Source organism: Lissotriton vulgaris, chromosome 11, assembly GCF_964263255.1.
Source record: "Lissotriton vulgaris chromosome 11, aLisVul1.2, whole genome shotgun sequence".
In the NCBI taxonomy this organism is placed as follows: domain Eukaryota; kingdom Metazoa; phylum Chordata; class Amphibia; order Caudata; family Salamandridae; genus Lissotriton; species Lissotriton vulgaris.
The window spans coordinates 1,105,209,267-1,105,230,595 of record NC_141699.1 but is presented as its reverse complement, the minus strand read 5'-3'; positions in this window follow the sequence as shown (position 1 = coordinate 1,105,230,595).

Genomic DNA, 21,329 nt, shown 5'->3' with positions numbered 1-21,329 from the left:
TTTTAGCAGTGTCAAAAAAACCTGCTTCAGATATCTTTTCTCTACCCCCCACAAAAGAGATCAAGTGTGCAGTGATGCACATGTAATCAGTGTCTTAGCAACTGGTCCATGTGTCTGTTGTCAGTTGGATATTGTGAACAAAACTCTGCTGCAAAGCTTGTCGAAGCAATTCCAGCACATTGTGATGTAGTGCTGGGACAGCAACTTTGGTGAAAGAGGACCAGATGGGAACCTTCCATTTAGGGCAGATGGCTGACACAAATTCAAGAAAACCACCCCTTCCACAAAAGAAAAAGGGAGAAGGTCCAGAGCTAACATTTTAGCCAGCTTTGCATTGTACACACGTGATGTTGGGTGCTTGCATTCGTACTGCCCCTCCAACCTAAGCATGCTGTCAATGGTAGGCTGGATTATTTTCCTTTGTGGTGCAGCTGTCTTCTTGAACCCAGTTAGGCTCAACGACACACTTTTTTTCATTGCAGTACTCAGTTGCCTTGGTGTCTCATTCTGACTCTGAGTCTGACTCTTCTTACTACGGTGCCACTGAGATGTTTTTTGGAGATGTGGACGGTACAACTACACTGCTGCGGACAGGGTAGAAATGTCTCCCTCTTGTTCACCTTCCACCGCGATTATATCTTCTTCTACTTCTTCCTCCCCACCAACAGCAATTGGTGCAGTTTTACTTTTTTCTTGTACACAAAGTAGGCGATCCTCCCACTGGATTATGTGGTGTTTTTTTAGATGACTTGTTTGGCCTCAGGTACCATAATTTGTACAATGCTTACCCCGCCTAACAGCGTGTCGACAAATTGAGCATATAGCAATGTTCTCCTCCTTACAGCTAACAGAAAATAAGTCCCAAACCGGGGAGATGAACTTTCTGTCACTGCTGGAAGTGCCATTTACCATTACATACTGAGGTGTTGGTTGAGCTGGATGTAGATTAGGTCCCTGCCGGGCCTTAGCAAATATGAAAGCTGAAGGTGGTGTTACCTGTCTTGGTGGAATCCGTGCTACATCCCTCACAACGAATTTGGATAGGGTAATATTGTTGGTCTCCATCTCCTCTGGGCCAGGAGTGATGTTCATGATGACTGGCTTGTCATCATCATCATCCCCCTCTTCTACATCTACCTCCATAACACTAAGGCTTTCTGGAACCTTCCTTTTCACTAGCCTTGTCTTGTGGCGTGCATCACTGTCAGACTGAGCTGGTGGGTTCTAAATGGCACATAGATCATAAGAAGCGGGCCTTGAAGAAGAAGTTGATGGACTAACCCTCCTTTTCCTTGCTGGGGATCTGGAAGACAATGGATCTTCTGAAAGAGTGGCTTGCTCCTCTACGTCTGCAGAAAGCTCGATTTCCTGAACTGCCCCTACTTCAGGAGGAACAGCTACAATTATGGGCTGTTGTTGTGGCTGTTGTTGCGGATACTATTGTGGCAGTTGTGGCTGCTGTTGTGGCGGCTGTTGTTGCGGCTGTTGTTGCGCCTGTGGATGCTCACTTATCTGCTGAGTTTCCACCTGCGTTGATTGGGTACTCCTTTGCGATATTGACATTTCAAAATCACTGCTCGTTAGTAGACTGGCTACCTCTGCAACACTGATGGGCTTGGGCCTAGGTTGGTGGGATGAGCCCCCTGATTTGGAGGTGCTGCTCCCAGCTTGGTTCGTGGACACCGCTGATGCAGGTGTATTTTTTTATTTCCCAAAAAACATGTTGGCCGGCACACCAGTCTTGGAAGGTGCCACTTCCGTCTTCTGTTCCTTCTTCTCACTGGCAACTTTCTTGGTACTGGAGGACCTGGGACCTTTATTTGGGGCCATCATCTTCCTTCCGATGTCAGCAGGATGCAGGAGCACAAGTTGCAGAGATGTCTGTGGTCACACGTGGACGTGACGTGGTGTGCAGCAGGACTTCTGTCTGGCAGTACAATGGGTGATGATGACACTTCCTCCTCTGTCTTTTTGTGCACCTAAACACAAAGAAGCCAGGAGAACATCAGTGAAATTTTGCATTTGTTGTTGTGGCTCAATGACTACTAGTACAAACAATATAATGTATAAACTTAGTGTGTGGCGGTCACACTTGTTAGTGTTATACTATTAAATTTTATTAACTCAGTTTGTTATAAAAAAAACATTACAGTGTAGCCATTTGTAAGACTTTGACAACACGGGCTTTCATGGTATGCCGTGTGCACTCAGGAAGGATAGGAAAGAATAAGAACAAAAACAAAAATACAAATGTAATGGAAGTGGAACCTGTTTAGCATTTATTTGCTCACCATGTCATTCAGGGAGCTGCAGCTGGCAAAGGGGATGGAAGCAGTAAGCCAAGAGGAACATAGGAAATACATGCAGGCATATATGGCAGAAGCAGCACACTACACTCTACTAAACTACCACCAGAAATGGCCACCAGCTACATGTACACTCACAGTCACAAACAACAAGCAGGAGGCCTGAAAACAATGAACTAAAACAGGCCTATAATAGCCAGGCAAATGAGGCATGCAAAACAACACAAATGCAAAAACAAAGACCCACAGGGCTAAACAGGTGTGCAAGTTACACAACAAACACGCCACACACACACACACACACACACACAACAAAGGCATTTATTTAACATACACCAAAACAGTGAAATGCCCCCACAAAAACTCAAAAAGTGCATTATAACCTTGCAGTAAATGCTTACTTTTGAATGGCTGCATGGAAACATGTTGTGTTTGGTGTCAAAAACTTTGGAATCCTAACCCCCCCCTGCCAGTCTTGGCGATGGGGGTAGAATTCCACCCTTCTGGAGGGAGAGACATCTACACACTGGTCTAACCGGTAATAGTTTAAAAGAGCCCTGGCATCACAAAATATCACAAAATGTCATCACAAAATGTCTGACCTCCTGCTGCTGCTATACAAAACACTGGTAGGGGAGGCCTGGACAATAGGTTTCCTGCCACAAGGAGGTGTAACCATCTCCCAGACAGGCTTTTGTGTATTGGGGCTGGGTGGGTGTACTCTGAGAGTGATTTGAAGTCCGCACTGGGGGCACATTTGGTGTCCCTGTGCATAGCCCAGTTCAAACCAGTTGCAGGGGCTTCCAGCCCCTGCTCTGGCACAAAACAGGACAACCCTAGCCACCACTCTTTCCAAACCATCCCATAGGTCGGTGCCCAGAGTATGTCCAACGCCTTTTCTTAGTATAAGTAAGGGAACCCTGGCAACAGGACTTTAGATTACACCTTGACGAAACTCTGAAACTGAATCCTGGAACTTCGACACTCTACTAAAGAATAGAGGATAAAATAATCTCCCTTGGGGTCAAGGAGTGACTCCCCTGTTCAAACAGGCACCAATAAATCATTTGCTGGTCTGCATCTCCAAAGCTCCTGCCAGAATCTGAAGCATTTGCAGCCCAGAAAGAGGATTTCCTGACTTCTCGAAGGCCGACCCGAGTCCCCAGCAAAGCTGAGACTCGCAGCCCTCTTGAGTGACGTGGAACCGGAACCCCTGGACATTGCGAACATTTGCTAGTGCATCAGCTTCCCGAGCTTTCCCGAAGTTGTGCATTGTGTTACTTGTAGCCCAAGCCCTGAGTACCATCTGCACTGGAGATTGTGGGGCTACACTCCACGAGTGTTCTGTGAGCCTGCTTTTTGCACTTCTGCTTGATGCTCCTTGGCGATCCCTGGTCCATCGACTGGTGGGTCCTCTCGAAGGTAACTCTACTTTTCCTTGGGCTTTTCTGATTGCTCCTGACGTGCCTTGACTCCCTACCAAGTGGTGAGTCCCTCAGACTTTGCTGGTCTGCACCAAAGCAAGTCTTTACTTTCTGCATGGGTTGCTGTTGCCAAGGCTTCAATCCAATGCCATCCATGCCCTAAATGATGTTTAAAGTCGACAGAACACAAAGAAACAGTTGCTTCACGCAGCCATGTCTACCTCTGAGCCTACTGGATAAACAGCCTATTGGCAGGCTAGGCCACAAGCTTGCAGGCCTATGGCAAAAGCTCACTGCCTGGCTTCAAAATGACCACCAGCCACATGGCCAGGCCCACAAAAACAAGAAACCAAAGGGAAGACAAACAATGCAGGCCTATGGCAAAAGTGCACTGCCTGGCTTCAAAATGTCCGCCAGCCACATGGCAAGGCCCACAATAACAAGAAAAAAGGACCAAAGGGAACACATGCAGGCCTATATGGCAAAGGCAGCCCACTTACAATTACCACCAAAAATGGACATCAGCCACATGGACACTCACAGTCACAACAAGCAACAAGCAGGAGGCCTGGAAAACTATAAACTGACACAGGCCTATGATAGCCAAGCAAAGGGGGCATGCTAAACAACACAGCTTTTAATGCAATAAAATACAACTACAAGAAACTAAAGGGAAGACAACCAATGCAGGCCTATGGCAAAAGCGCACTGCCTGGCTTCAAAATGTCCGTCAGCCAAATGGCAAGGCCCACAATAACAAGAAAAAAGGAACAAAGGAAACACATGCAGGCCTATATGGCAAAGGCAGCCCACTTACAATTACCACCAGAAATGGCAACCAGCCACATGGACACTCACAGTCACAACAAGCAACAAGCAGGAGGCCTATAAAACAATGACCTGAAACAGGCCTATAATAGCCAGGCAAAGGAGGCATGCTAAACAACACAGCTTTTAATGCAATCAAATGCAAAAACGAAAATCCACAGGGCTAAACAAGGTGTGCCAGTTATACAACAAACACAACACACACACAACAAAGGCATTTAATGAACACACACCAAAAAAAGTTGAAATGCCCCCCCAAAAAATACATTTTGCAATTCAATCCAATGCCATCTATGCCCTAAATTATGTTTAGAATTAATTCAACACACACCAAAGGAACAGTTGTTTCATCATGCACTCATGATCAGCTCTGGGCCTACTGGCTACCCACAATAAATTGTTTTAAAAATGATGAAAAGTACACATTTTCTGTAGGTGCAGCAACTGCAATGCCCCAATCAAACAAACAACACCAACTTACTTGTAAAATCTCAAATCCAAAAGTCCTCAAATCCAATGATATATGATGCAGCAGACACAAAGAGTGATACTTCTAGCTACAAATCCAAATGAAAAGTGAACAGGACATGTACAAAGCCCTGGGAGAAGCCTGCTGGACAGGAACAAGAAGTTGGAGACTCTGGGGCACTTCTTTCATCTCCAAAAAAAAAGTTTTTTAAAAAAGGACTCCTTGCACTAAAAAGTACAGCCAAATGTCAATCTGAGAAGTTTTTTTCATCCAAAACTTCATTTTCGAGAAGGTTTTATGCTGCTTGATATATTCTTCTTCTCCATATTGCAAATTTTGTGCGTTTGGCATCGCAAGCTTCACCAAACTGCCGCCAGATGTCCGATGGCGTGTCCGAATAACGTGTTTGCAATCGCACACTCTTGCGGGATTGCTCGGCAGGCTACAAAATCGCGTGGCGCACGAGAGCGGATAGGAAAAATCATCGGCAAACGCAGGGATCTCGGAAAGTCACTATCGCGTGCGTGAAAAGACATTTTTAAAGCGCGAACAAGGAAAACATTCCGCAGTGCAGTGGATTGTGGGATTTTCGGTAATTCCACATTCTCCATGGAACGTGGAATTGCCAAAATTCCACAAATTTCACGAGTGGAGCAGATTTTACTGCCCAGGCCTACTTAATTGAGACACTGAGGTGTTGGAAAATACATTCTTACCATATTAGAATCTTTATCACATGTTTTCATTACATTTGTTGCCTGATTTACATCTTTTGTTGGCTCAGCTCATGCTTCAAATGTTAGAGCAAAGCCAGATCCCTGGCTCAGCTCTGGCCAAGGCTGGCCATGCTCCCACCGCAATTTAGTCTTTATGATGTCCTTTGCCAGGTGTGCGCGTGACAGCTTTTTTAATCACAACGTCCACAGCACTCTGAGATCAGACCTGTCTCTCTTCCCCACATCCACCCACACAAGCCAGCACAACATTTCCTGTTGACTGATGTTGAGTGGTCACTGATGGAGGAAGTTGTAGGTGTGTGGCAGGCTCTGTATCTACTCCAGATGTGGAATACACCCATGATGCAGCACCAGTTCGAGTTTTGCGCCCTCAGGTTTTACCTGCAAGAACCCGTGACATGGCACAGTTCACAGCTGAACTGTGAAGGATAACAATCAAACAAAGCATGGTGATTTTTCCTGATCAAAAACGTTGTCTTCAGACTTCGAATAATTGTGGGGGATGAAAATCTTCAGTTGGGCAGTCCATAAAGCTGTTGCCAGGAAGTTAGTTCACAGGACACGATACAGCTTTTTTGTGTTTTGTGGCCTTTTCAGTGCCTTGAACTTTGAGATCAAAGAATCTAAGAGAAAGAAATACTGCTAAAATACAGACCTATGTTTGTCTCTGAGTGTAATTGAATTCTCTCATATTTAAAGGAGAGAGCACAAGAACGTTAGCCCTGGCTAACAGTGGTAAAATGTACAGAGTACTAATGTCAACCAAAATGAGATCAACAAAGTAGGAGGGGTGTAGGCAAATGTTTAGGGAAAGACCACCCTAAAGTTCACAGGTCTGTTGATATTATAAAGCTTTCCTCTCTAAATTAATATCTCCAACTTCACCCTCATCTGGTTCACAACGTCACACCTGCGTACCTCTTCTGAAAAATAGGACCAATGTTCTGCAAAATAGCATCATCTGTTATTCTCTTCTGCATTTGGCAGGAAGGCTGATAAGACCACTGAGTGAACGCCATTGGTGTCTCTCGGTACCCTTCAACAAGGTACGGTGATGCGGTTCTATATGGCTTCTATCTCGAGTCTATGCACAAAGTGAGTTTCTATCTCATCAAACCCCTCTCCTAGTTTGTATAATGTATCTGATAATTTTTTAACCTTTCAGAAGTAACACAATTATCACAAAAGGTATTAGCAAGCTTTGTGTTACTTACATTCTGTGAAACCATGCTCATTGTTTAAAAACAATAAACAAGAAGTGAAATTATTACTTGATATGAAACCTTGTTACTTTAAAACCTTCACTAGAGCAGAGAATTCAACTCATACAAAATAGTACGAGCATATTCAGGCAGACCTATAACGAATTATGCCATGAATAAATGTGCATTTTCTATGTGATATCGATATTTAAAAAATCAATATATGTACTTCAAGAAAGGGGACACCTAAAAGGAAAAAATATAGATATAGTAATTGTAGCACAATGTTAGAAACAGGGTTTCTGGTTGGCAGAGGTATGCACCAGGGCCGGACTGGCTACTTGGCGTTTTGGTGTGCTGCCAAGCTGGGGGCTGATTTTGTTGATGGGACCAGCGTGTGCTTAAAACCATTCGTTTTGCTTTGTTTTTTTAGAAGCACATGCAGGTCCCCATCAACAAAATCAGCAGTTAAATCAGCCCCCAGCTTGGCAGCACACCAAAGCGCCCGGTAGCCAGTCTGGCCCTGCTATGCACCCTGTCCAAGCATGAACCACAATCCTAGTCAAGGTAAGTCAGATGCGAACCATAAATTAACCTGTGTTTACCATCTGGTAGCTTGGCACAGAGCAGGCAGGCTTAAGTTAGTAGGTAGTGTGCTACGTATTTCTACACTTTAAACAGTAAAACAGTAAAACAGTGAAAACACCCCGCAAAAAAGATACAACAGAAATCCCTTATGTAGATCCTGGGATCCTGAGATGAGCAATTTTAAAGATTACAGTGAATAAAAGGATAAAGCGCCAACTGTGGTTGTCTGGTTGCGCCGCGCTGGCATAAAGTCATATGGTCAGGCTGATCATGATGGAGAATGGGACAGCTACAGGGGCCCATTTGGGCCCGCTGAACACAGTACCTTAAATCCTGGTGCGCAGTCTGCATGGTGTTGCTTTGCTAGATTTTGAGGCTCTTTCAATGAGGAACACAGAGGGCAGAGCACCTTAGTGCCACTTCCAAGGATTAATAACAAGGGTGGTACCACTTGGCAGGGCAGACTCACAGATGAAAGAGTCCCGGTGCAGGAGCAGATTGGCTGGAAGTCTTTTGTGTCCCTGAGACTTCAGAAAAAAGGAGACCAGTCATCTGGCCCTTGGAATCCTTCTTGGGTCTGTGTTGTCCTCTCCGTCATCAGGATCAGCGTGTTGTTAAATAGGCCACCTCCTGATCTATCCAAGCCCCGAATGCTGTAATAGCCGTGGGCTATAGAAGGATCAGATGAGGGCAAAACGGGAAGGAAAGGAAGGGGACTGCGGGGAGGGAGAGCTGTGAAGACAGAGAACACAATGATTGGTACAGGCTCTACGAGAAACACACCATATAATATCGGATGGCCGGACACGAACAGCTCTCTACCTGTGAATCGAAAGTGGCCAGCAGTAACTCAGTAGATACTTCTCTTCTTTCTGAGAACATACACTTTCGTTTATGCAATCTGATTCCCCCTGTGACACACAAAGAATCACTCCTGTAACACACCACGTTATCTTGTTTCTACTCCCTCTATGACCGGAAAGACTTGGTATACATACCCTATTCTCCCTTCCCGTAGGTGGTGAAGAGTAGTAGACTTGATAAGCTAAAGACAACGTGACACAATCTCTCCCAAAAGCAAACGTGTGGGTTACGTCACCCAAAAGTAAAGTATGAAAAGAGCTACCTGTATGGTTGCACAGTAACTTCTGGAGACGAGCTCCTTCGTCCCCAGCCTGGGACCTATACCAGTCTTCCTCCGCAATAGCCGTTGCAAAAAGGCTCGCCAACGGAGAATTACTGGGTTGTAATAAATAAACAAACACAGGTATTTCCTCCGCAATAGCCGTTGAAAAAAGGCTCGCCAACGGAGGAAAAAAGGAAACAGAGAAACTACAATAACAGGACCACAAGTCGTGTCCTCCGCAAGAGCCGATGCAAGAAGGCTCGCCAACGTAGACACGAAACAAAGCAAAACCTGAACGAAGCTAACTATAGATGTCCTCCGCAAGAGCCGATGCAAGAAGGCTCGCCAACAGAGGACCCAAGAACACAACGGTACAGCAAACCTCTCCGTCCCTCGCACACAGCGTAGAACGTCGAGACGTCACCTGGCATTGGCGGTCAGGATCCAAAATATCCGACGCCTGTTGGAGGACGTGTCTTCCTTATATACCCCGCCTCCTGAAAGCTTGGCATTCTGGGAAACGTAGTTCCATCTCCTTCCGTAACCCTTTTCGTTGATGAGGCGCGACCAGAACCTGACAGTCTGGATTGCAGAGATGCAGGTCCAGTCCATCTAACTCCCACGCAAGACTACAGCAGGAAAAAGCCAGCTCAGCAAAGCAGAAGTACAGCAAAATAGCTGTCCAGCAGAGTGGCAGTCCTTTCAGCAACACAGCAGTTTTCCTGAGAGAGTATCCACAGGTCCAGAAGTGTACTGAAGTGGTGGTGTCTGAGGTCCTTCTTTTATACACAATTGAACCGTTGGAAGAGGGGAGAGTTTTCTAATGGTGTGACTTGAACTGCACAGATGTCCTGTATCCCCTGTCCTGGCTCCAAGCTAGCTGGAATGACAATGCAGGGTCATTAAACTCTACTAAGTGTGGACAGGGCACAGCCTATTCAGGTATATGTGAGGCAGTGCTTAGCTCCCCCTCAAGCCAGTTAATGGCCCATCAAGTCACATCTAAGCTCTCATTGTGTGTGGCTGTCTAGAGGGAATGCACAAAGCTCAGCTGTCACCCACCCCAAACATGTATTCAGAGACAGGCAGAAGGCACCAAATGGCTAAAATAAGAACATCTCAACTTTGGAAAAGTGGCAGTTTCAGATTCATAACTGAAAATCTGACATTACCATAAGTTGTGATTTTAAATTGTGAGTCCAGAGACACCAAACTTGAAATATCCATCTTTTCCCAACTGGAAATTACACTTATAAAATATAATAAGGTAATCCCAATGTTAATTTATGGGAGAGATAAGCCTTGCGGTGATGAAAACTGATTTTATATTACCAGGATATATAAATTTTAAATACACTGCACTCTGCCCTTAGGGTTGTCTAGGGCCTAAGTTAGGGGTGATTTATGTGTATTGAAAAGGAAGGTTTGGGCCTGGCAAACTTGGCAGGCCATAATACAATACACTTTAGGTGGGTCTGAGGCCAAAAGTTTAAAGACTCAACGGGATACTAAGCCCCACTGTAAAAGTATAAACACAATATATATCCCGGGGTCTACTGGTAAGGAACACAGATACTGTAGCTGCCCAAGACTCTCTCTCAAAATAAATCTTAAAGGAATATACCAAAATTGTATGAATTCCCATCACTCACCATTCCAGATGACGTGCTTCACCATCTGGGTCTCCTTAAATAGGGCTACAACTCCACGCTATTGATGGAGGAGCCCAAAGGATGTTTTAGTATTTGGATCAATATTATACAGATGTGAGCTAACGTAGTCTAGAGTGTATGGGAAGAGTGCAGTGCGGATATAAATGTGTGCTTAAAATAGAAGTGTGATCAGACCACGATTTATTCTTGTCTGCCACGATCAATAATTAAAAACAGTGCAAAAGAACAGTTTCAACAGATAGTTGTCCATAAATAATCAATCGGTCAACATGTTTCAGCACATATAGGCAAGGATACACCCAGTGCTTTCATCAGGACCTATCAAATATTAACGCTACTGCAAAGGTGAAAAAAGTGAGTGAAAAATAAATATAGAATGTACCATGCAAAAAAATCTACTGGGAAACAATACAACCTTGTTACTTGTTTCTCAAAGTTCTCAAGTCTCGTATCTCTTGGAGGATCTATAAGAAATACAAAGAAGGTACATGGAAATAGAACAGTCTTGGGGGACAGTATGTGTGTCATACATTTAACCTATGAAACTACAATTTGTTATCAAGCTAGCCCTCATGATGGGCACTCATCCATCGAGCCTTACCTCAAGAGTATGGAGATATTACCTCACCCCACCTGGCAACAGATCAGGGTAAACGAGGCACTGCTCTGGAAAAGGAAAGGCACGGAATACCGATATATCAATTATGGTGCACTGCCCACCTTTAACATTTAAAAAAAATAAAAAATTGTCTGACACACAGCATGGACAGATACAACACTCAACACATATAATGTACACTCCCTCAACAGGAGGGGTGTCCAGTTCTCTTGGCACTCAGTGCTTTGTGGTGCATTAAATGCCTAACTCGATCACACATAGAACAAGGTTCTAGCTAGATGGCCGAACAATCATGTGATCCTCTAAGAATGATGTTGTAATTGCAAAAGGTCTCCCTATATTTAATACAGGTGTGGTCATAATGCATAGTAATGGATGGATATTAAAATCATGAATGCCAAAGACCCAGCAGTGTCAGAAACTGTCAAAAACCATTAAAGACATACTTTTGTACATCCCACAACAAAAGAAAAGAAGAAGGCTGATCTAATAGTGAGCCCTCCTTCTCAACAGAACAAAATTATGTACATACACCAAAGAAACAGTACATCGTAGGATGTTAAGAACCATTCGTAAGTGGTTCTATACAGTAATAAAAGGGAGAATGTTGTGTATGAACAAAGCATTCCATCTAGCAGGTCAAAAACTGCATAAAGCGAAAAGCGGCAAACGCGGGACAAAACGCACGATTACAAAAATGTCACACGCTCTTATTTGGTCGACGGTACTTCGGATGGTCATCCAAGCCGACTCCAGGAGCTTGCAGTGTTTTTAAAGTACAGCCTGTTGTCTTCCGCGTCTGATTCAGCCGACGCGTCATCCCGCAGTGCGTAATCACGCCCATTGCGAGACTACACTATTGTTCTGCAGGATCATGGGAAATGTAGTCCCATTAGCGAGTCCGTGATATTTCAGTACAACTATGCCCATTCAGCGTAACATCTAGTTACAAAAATGTGATCCATTCATGTAACGAGAAGGATCTGATTCAATCACATGTTCCCATTTCATCAGAAACAGACAGTCATGTTAAGGGTGTTCGTTCAAAAAAGTTTTGAACATCACATAAACATGAACAAATACACAAATCCCATCGTGCTAACAATGTTTTTTGATGGTATAATAATATAAATAAACATTCTCAGGGCGGCATGAATACTACAGATTTTTACAGAATGATCATGCTATCAATGTTTAGATGGTGTAACAATATAACCAAACAAGCTCCGGACGGCATGAATACTACAGATTTTTACAGAATGATCATGCTATCAATGTTTAGATGGTGGAACAATATAACCAAACAAGCTCCGGACGGCATGAATACTACAGATTTTTACAGAATGATCATGCTATCAATGTTTAGATGGTGGAACAATATAACCAAACAAGCTCAGGACGGCATGAGTACTACAGATTTATACCGTATGATCATTCAACCACCTGTAAGGGAACCAAAGGAACAAATACACACGAAAGGGAGAATGTCTCTGTTCAACACAATATTATGCTAGATGGACAATTGAAGAAATACAACTACTCTAAATATTGCAAAAGACAACATGGCAGATTAAAACTACACACACAGGCTCTACAATGGCAGGCCTGAGACATGTTTAAAGGGGTAATGAAGTGGGTGGCAGAAACAGTGCTGCATGCCTGCCAGTAAGATTTGATGTACAGGCCCTGGGCACATGTATTGCACTTTAGTTGGAGGTATAGGTACATTAAATATGCCAAGTGTGGATAAGCCCACGTACCACCTTTTTGGGAAAGAGCACATGCACTTTAGCACTGCTCAGCAGCAGTAAAGTACCCAGAGTATAAAAGTCAACAAAAACAAATTCAGCAAAAATGGGAGGAGGAAGGCAAAACATTTGGGGGTGACTCATCAGAAAGGGGCCATGTTTGATTGTGAAGAAGATGAAGGTGCTCCCATACGGATCGCAACATCTGTGAAGAGGTAGTTTTCATTGGTTGGGCCATATCTGTCATTCCGCAGTAAACCAATGAGGGAGCACATCGGTGGGCTGTTTAAAATATTGGTGGCCATGTGTTCCATCACATTTCATGATTGCAATCTCCATGGATGGCTGTTGTGTCTACATTTTGAATGTCAGCCAGTGTTCCTGATGACATGGTGCAAACAAAGGCAGATACTCTCAGTAATTCCTGGTGCTACCGCATAGGTAAGCTCCTTGGGACGATTGAGCTATCGGTGTTGCTTTTTGGAAAGTTCTGGAACAGTCTCCCCTCTGGGTGGGTCGAGAGGGAATATGGATTCATACTTGAGTTGAGGTGTTCGGAATTGGATAAATTAACAGATAATTGCAAAGTTAAGTTAGACACTTGTGGTGTTGAAATTGTGCTAAAATAGGTTTTATCAATAAAGTGGAACTCTTTGTGGTGTTCTTGTACCTTGTTGTTCAGTGAGCTGACACACAGCGTACCTTTGCAATCCCATGTTTTCGTATATGTACCAACCGCAGAGCCACATTCAGAGGGCCGGACTGCACCGACTTGCCTGAAGCTCTTGTTTCTGCTTCAGCCTTCATAATAATTATTCCTTCAAGATCAGTGCTGCAGCCGAGTCAGTTGATGCTTTAAATGCATTCTGCCTGTAACCTACCTTATGCGGGGAAAGAGTGCATAAACCGTGCACAGCTGCAAATTGCTTGATTGTTTGTCTCTAAGTGTGAGAACAGAGGGGCTTATTTATGAGAGCTCTGCATGACTTTTGCACTACGTAAAGTGGTGCATTTGTGACTCAGGGCTCTCATAAAGATCTGTGAAGTCATGCAAAGTCACCGTGCATGGCTTTGAGTGGTCTCGTACATCATGAGTAAGGTGAAGCACTGCATATAGCTGAGTTCCTTACTCTGCATCCGGAAGGTGTTCCATGAGTGTTGACTTGGGTTTTTCGAAAGCAAAACACATGGAATTTGAAGTTGCCCCAGATTTACAAAAACATATAAACCTGATTTCAGGAAGGTGCCTCTTCCTGTACAAAAACAATTCTGCCTCCAATGGAGGCACCTTGGCACCATGTTTCAAGGGTTGCCTTGGCGCTAGGCTGCGGAAAGGGCGCCAGCACAGGCAGAAAGGACAGGAATGCAGTGTATTGGTTAAATTCAGTGCATTTCTGCCCGTTCACTTCGGCGTAGGGCAGCGCAGCAAGGTGCCTTTCTGCCCTCCTCTAAGTCAAAATGGGGAGAGGACGTGGCCTAACGGCTAGGGTGATCGACCTGAGAGCTTGGGAACTGGGTTCGAGTTTCGGCAAGGACGCTCAACATTCTGTGATTCTGGGCAAATCACTTAATCTCCCCTTGCCTACTCCCCTTGCCTAACAAAAATAAATGTGTCCGTCCTTAACTTAACTGGTGCTCATGTAAAGCGGTCTAATACCTCCGGGTCTAGTTGGCGCTATATATATATATATATATATATATATATATATATATATATATATATATATATATATATATATATATCCCGAGCACTCGAACCACTCAAAACACTTCCAACTGCCGCACATATGTCGGCTTCGGCGAGGAAAGAGACGCAGACCTCGTAGTTTTCTGGGCAATGTTCTTTCTTTATTCAAAGAGACCCCACACACAATGCATTTCGAGCTCTAAACCCCTTGATCACGTGTATGTATATATATACAAAAAAAACTACACAAAAATCCCATAAATGAGGTCCAGAGTTCTGCCCGTTGGACACAAGGCAGGTTTGTGTCAGACAGAGGCAATTCACAATCACCACGATAGCCTGCCTGGGTACAGTTACCTCAGGCTGCCCTTTTTATTAGGTCGATCCTAGCATTGCAGCACATGCGCTGCACGCTTTGCGAGGCATGCAGTATTCAGTGTAGTGTGGAAGCTCCGCCCACTCTCTGCCCACCATTTTCATTGGCTTAGGTCCTAAATGCTGCCTTTCGATTGGTTTTAGGCTTGTTAGTTCCTCCTCATGACAGCCATGTCCTCATGTGTATCCTTCCATGGCTACTGGCCCCTTTACTCTGAACACTATTTAAGTGAAATGGTGTTTTTTTTAAATCAGGGCAGTTAAAACATATTTTCCTAACATCCTAAAACAACAAAAAAACACATGCAGAAACAAAACCAACATCCAACGGTTTTCATACTGAAAACAGGGTTTAGAAAATGAACAATGAGGATGGGGGTGTGAGCTCAGAAATAAGGTGATGGGAGGAAGGCAAGATTTATTTCTTGTGAGCTGGGTTTGAAATACTCCTTGGGAGACCTAACGCGGGTGCCTTCACAGAGGCACGCTTTATTCTAGCAATCAAAGGGAGCCGGGAACTCCTTTGCAAGCCCAGACTGCAGGCTGTCATTTAAAACTCATTCAGAAACATTTATTGTGTAGAGCAGAGGGATTCTATATTTTCTCGTTTCCCCTCAGTGTTGTGTTCTAGTGTGCTTGGCCTGTGTCACAGTGTATATTCATGTCTGGATTGTTAGGGCAGAATGTTGGCAATGTTGTGGCCTGCTTAACAGGAGAGTCAGGGATGACCTATATATGGGGTGGCGCAGGAAGCCATTTTTTTGATTCCAGGGCAAAACGTCACAGGTCTTCGGGGAAAAGAGACTTATTGTGGAGGGGCCCTGAGAAGAGGGGTTTCAGTCGCTTTCGGTTCCCATGGAGCAAGCAAGGTCGCCGCCAACATTCTTTCTGTCTTAGTGAAGCAGCAGCAGACTTTCAATTTCCCAAACAACTTTCAAGCTTGTGGGTTTGGTTTTATCTCATAGGGAAGAAATGGTGAACAGGGAGATAATAACACCATTTTAGTAGGATATATGGTCAGAACTTATACTGTTGTTTATAGATCCCCGTTGCCCAACCAGAATGCTTAGATGTCCTCATTCATGAAACTGCCTGCCTTTGTCTCCCAATGCTTTATAAGGTAATGGGATAATGGGATTTGTACCCTGGTGTTTCGTAGAATATTTGCCAGGAAATTCAACACGTGACTGTATACCTATGGAACGCGGGGAGGATGTGGCAAAACAGTCAGAGCTGCCGACTTGCAAACAAAAAAAACGATAGCATAAATGCCTATGTCTGCCAACATAATATATAGGTGCCCTGCTGCAGGATAAAATAACTGCCTCTGAATATAACACACAAAAAGAGCACTTCATGAAAAGAATCCTGAACAATGTAAGACATTGACCCCAGTACCGAGATCTAAGTCCATTGTTATTTTGCTCCCCATGCCTTTCCAGTTTGAACCCAGCTATATGCAAATGAGTCTTGACTCTGCGCCCAATGGGAACTGTCCAGTCCGAACTGCAAGGCCAGGCCCTCCCTGGACTGGAAACAAGCATCCTAGGACCGGTTACGGTGTTTCACCCCTCATCAGCCAGGATAGCTTGACTTCAGTGGCATGGAGAGCACGGAACCCACGTCTGGGCATACCGTATCACTCGGGTGACAAATGCAAAAAGAACAACTGATGGACAGAATGCAGAACAATGTCATACATTCACCCCAGTGCATGACACAACAGCCTCTGTACAATACACAAGGATACAATAACACCTTATGTACTTCAACACTGGATAACATACACTGCCAACGTTCAATAATGCGGGATACGATCACTGAATATGTACACTCGTGCACCATAGAATAACTGCCTATGTACCCTTCCATGTGCACAATAGAGTAACTGATAGCAGATCTGGCGTACAGTTAACCTCAGGCTGTCCTTTTTATTTGTTTAATCATCCATTTATGTCACATTTTTCTCTAGAAATTCCTCTGTTACTCAGGGCTTGAAGTGGGCCGAGTCTCACCAGTGCTGAGCACTGACAGATTTTTAAAGGGGGCCTCGGATTTGTGCCCTGGCACAGGCGGTCCTTTTTTCCCCGGACTGCAGTGGCAGCAGGCACATGGATGTGCGCTGCTCACACTGCTCACTTCTCACTAGTGGAGAAGTCACGGCATGACGTCATGCCAGGTGAGCATTGAGGGGAAGGGAAATCCTATAAAGAGAGTCATTTTATCTCTGGATTTCCCTTCTCTTTTTGAAAACTCAGGAGCAGCAACATTGTTGTGGTGTCACCAGGGCTTTAAGTGGAAGCTTTTTCAATATTATATACAACAAGCCACAATTGCTGCTTATTTATCGTACACATCTAACAACCATTGTCCTGATTTGTTTTGGGTATAATATTACTTATTTCCAATTACAGAAACAGCAAAATGCAAGTCGGGCGGCCACTATACTAAGCACAGGTTTTTAGCTTCCGTGTTTTGAAGCCAGGCCCTTAATGACATTGGCCACGCCCCTTTGAGAGACCCCTCAGTTTTCTCATCCCACTTAAAGCCCTGCTACTGGAATTGTAAACGACAATGAATTTTATGTATGTGTTAGCAAAACAGGTAAATAAGAGGCATTGTCATTTACAATGCCAATACCGTAAACTCTTGCAAATGCGAGACCTATTGCATTGCAAATGCTTGTTGGTTTAATCGTCCTTTTATGCCACATGTTTTACTAGAAACACCTCTGATACTGATAGATTTACTGCAGTGCAATCGTGACATGTGCTTAGTTGCTCAGCACCCTACAAGTCTCCGAGTTCAGTCGCACAGTGACAAGCTGAGCGAAGTTTCTAGAGCGGGCGACGTCGGAGGCGTCGCTCCAGCTATTCATAATTTTCGGTATATATTTTAGCCTGAGGGTTCTGCATTAGAAAATGTACCTGGGGCGTGTCATTATAGGATGGCCCTGTGAGAAGGGCCAGTTACCAGGCCAGTGGCCCACCAGTGCACAGGTTCCCCACAGCCCTTCAGGAATATAACTCCATGCAGTGCACAAGCCTTCCGTGCCCCTACAGCAGCTGAGTCTGCGAACACCTTGTGAGGGGCAGGCTGCAGGGCAGGTGTGCCAGCTGTTGGAGAGGGGGATTGCTGCAGGGCAACTGTGCCAGCTGTTGTAGAGGATGCTGGCTGCAGGGCAGGTGTGCCAGCTGTTTGAGAGGAGGCTGGCTGCAGGGCAGGTGTGCCAGCTGTTGGAGAGGAGGCTGGCTGCAGGGCAGGTGTGCCAGCTGTTGTAGAGGAGGCTGGCTACAGGGCGGGTGTGCCAGCTGTTGTAGAGGAGGCTGGCTACAGGGCGGGTGTGCCAGCTGTTGTAGAGGAGGCTGGCTGCAGGGCAGGTGTGCCAGCTGTTGTAGAGGAGGCTGGCTACAGGGCGGGTGTGCCAGCTGTTGTAGAGGAGGCTGGCTGCAGGGCAGGTGTGCCAGCTGTTGGCGAGGAGGCTGGCTGCAGGGCAGGTGTGCCAGCTGTTGGAGAAGAGGCTGGCTGCAGGGCAGGTGTGCCAGCTGTTGTAGAGGAGGCTGGCTGCAGGGCAGGTGTGCCAGCTGTTTGAGAGGAGGCTGGCTGCAGGGCAGGTGTGCCAGCTGTTGGAGAGGAGGCTGGCTGCAGGGCAGGTGTGCCAGCTGTTGTAGAGGAGGCTGGCTACAGGGCGGGTGTGCCAGCTGTTGTAGAGGAGGCTGGCTACAGGGCGGGTGTGCCAGCTGTTGTAGAGGAGGCTGGCTGCAGGGCAGGTGTGCCAGCTGTTGTAGAGGAGGCTGGCTACAGGGCGGGTGTGCCAGCTGTTGTAGAGGAGGCTGGCTGCAGGGCAGGTGTGCCAGCTGTTGGGGAGGAGGCTGGCTGCAGGGCGGGTGTGCCAGCTGTTGTAGAGGGGACTGGCTGCAGGGCAGGTGTGCCAGCTGTTGGAGAGGGGGATGGCTACAGGGCAGGTGTGCCAGCTGTTGGAGAGGGGGGTGGCTGCAGGGCAACTGTGCCAGCTGTTGTAGAGGAGGCTGGCTACAGGGCGGGTGTGCCAGCTGTTGTAGAGGGGACTGGCTGCAGGGCAGGTGTGCCAGATGTTGGAGAAGAGGCTGGCTGCAGGGCAGCTGTGCCAGCTGTTGGAGAGGAGGCTGGCTGCAGCTCAGGCGTGCCAGCTGTTGGAGAGGTGGCTGGCTGCAGGGCAGGTGTGCCAGCTGTTTGAGAGGAGGCTGGCTGCAGGTCAGGCGTGCCAGCTGTTGGAGAGGTGGCTGGCTGCAGGGCAGGTGTGCCAGCTGTTGGAGAGGGGGCTGGCTGCAGGGCAGGTGTGCCAGCTGTTGGAGAGGCAGCTGGCTGCAGGACAGGTGTGCCAGCTGTTTGAGAGGAGGCTGGCTGCAGGTCAGGCGTGCCAGCTGTTGGAGAGGTGGCTGGCTGCAGGGCAGGTGTGCCAGCTGTTGGAGAGGGGGTGGCTGCAGGGCAACTGTGCCAGCTATTGTAGAGGAGGCTGGCTACAGGGCAGGTGTGCCAGCTGTTGGAGAAGAGGCTGGCTGCAGGGCAGGTGTGCCAGCTGTTGGAGAGGAGGCTGGCTGCAGGGCAGGTGTGCCAGCTGTTGTAGAGGAGGCTGGCTGCAGGGCAGGTGTGCCAGCTGTTGGAGAAGAGGCTGGCTGCAGGGCAGGTGTGCCAGCTGTTGGAGAGGAGGCTGGCTGCAGGGCAGGTGTGCCAGCTGTTGGAGAGGTGGCTGGCTGCAGGGCAGGTGTGCCAGCTGTTGGGGGAGAAGGCTGGCTGCAGGGCAGGTGTGCCAGCTGTTGGAGAGGTGGCTGGCTGCAGGGCAGGTTTGCCAGCTGTTGTACAGGAGGCTGGCTGCAGGGCAGGTGTGCCAGCTGTTGGAGAGGAGGCTGTACTGTGCTCGTGGTCGTTCTGGTGCTAAATCCACCCTCCATGATAACAACACACATACATGAACGTAAAGTAAGTCTGGCAAGTCCCTTCGTTATGGACGGGACCCAGAGCCTTTATGCACATAGCGCTGGCCTCACTACAGCTTAGCTAGTGTCAGTGCAGCGGTTGCCGTGTCTACAGGAGATGGGGGCTTAAGTGGTCCCTTGTAACCCAAATATGACTGCCACTGCATTAGTGTCAGGGGGGCAATTGTGCTTCCGGTTGTAAGAGCACAGCATCCTTCCTGCCTGTCCCACTGTCATATGAAAAAGCATCAAAACATGCTTGTACCTTTGATGTCAGAGGAAGGGCACGTAAGGACAAATTCTGAAAAGAAAGTGAAGCTAATCGCCTCCTACTTCAATTTGTGTAAATGCTCGAGGAAAAGCAAAATGCTGGTAACCGCTGATAACATTAGCGCTCTATTTGGCGCTGCTTCAAACGGTGAGTGAACATTCCCTATTTTACAAATGGCGGCTGATGGGATTAATGGTTGCCATTGGTTACTGCGTCCGTCCATTAGCGGTAGAACCCCGAGCGGAGGATAGAGCCTTGAGTTTGGGGTGCAGGGAAAGTTTACGAGCAGTAAAGTTAACCAGGCATTGAGGGATGGGCTGTCTTGGGTCAAAGGTCAACTGCGTGCAACTCCTTCCTAGATTCTCTGAGGCTCATAATCAAAAAGGCATTGTGTAAGAGACGTATTGTGTTGAAAGCAAAAAGAAAAAATAATGGATGGAATGCTGAACAAAGTCATACATTCACCCCAATGCAGAGATCTGGGCCTAAATCAATTGTTTTCTGCCCCCATGGCATTCCAGTTTGGACCCAGCCATATGCAAATCAGCCTTGACCCTGCTCCTCATGGGAGCAGTTCAGCCCAAACTGCCAGGCCAGGTCCTCCCTGGACTGGAAGCAAGCACCCTAAGACCGGATTCGGGCTGTCAGCCCTTATCAGCCAGGATAGGTTGACTCCAGTGGCATGGACAGCACGGGACCCACGTGTGGGCATACCCATGGCACCCACGTGTGGGCATACCCATTCCACTCAGGGTGACAAATGCAAAAACAAAAATTGATGGATAGAATGCAGAATAATGTCATACATTCACCCCGGTACAGAGATCTGGGCCTCAAACCATTATTTTTATTGTTATGCCATTCCAGTTTGAACCCAGCCCTATGCAAATCAGTCTTGACCCTGGGCCCATTGGGTCCTACCTGGATGGGAAACAAGCATCCAAGGACTGGTTTTGGGGTTTCACCTCTCATCAGCCAGGATAGGTTGACTCCAGTGGCATGGAGAGCACTGGACCTACGTCTGGGCACACCCATCCCACTCGGGGTGACAAATCCAAAAAAAATAGTTGATGGACAGAATGCAGAACAATGTCATACATTCACCCCAGTACAGAGATCTGGACTTAAATCCATTGTTTTTTTGCTCCCCATGTCATTCCAGTTTGGACCCAGACATATGCAAATCAGTCTTGACCCTGGGCTCCATGGGAACAGCCCAGCCCAAACAGCCAGGTCCTCCCTGGACTGTAAACAAGCATTCTAGGACCGGTTTCCCCGCAAGTCCCACCCACCCCTAGTACTCACACCTTTGCACCACTGG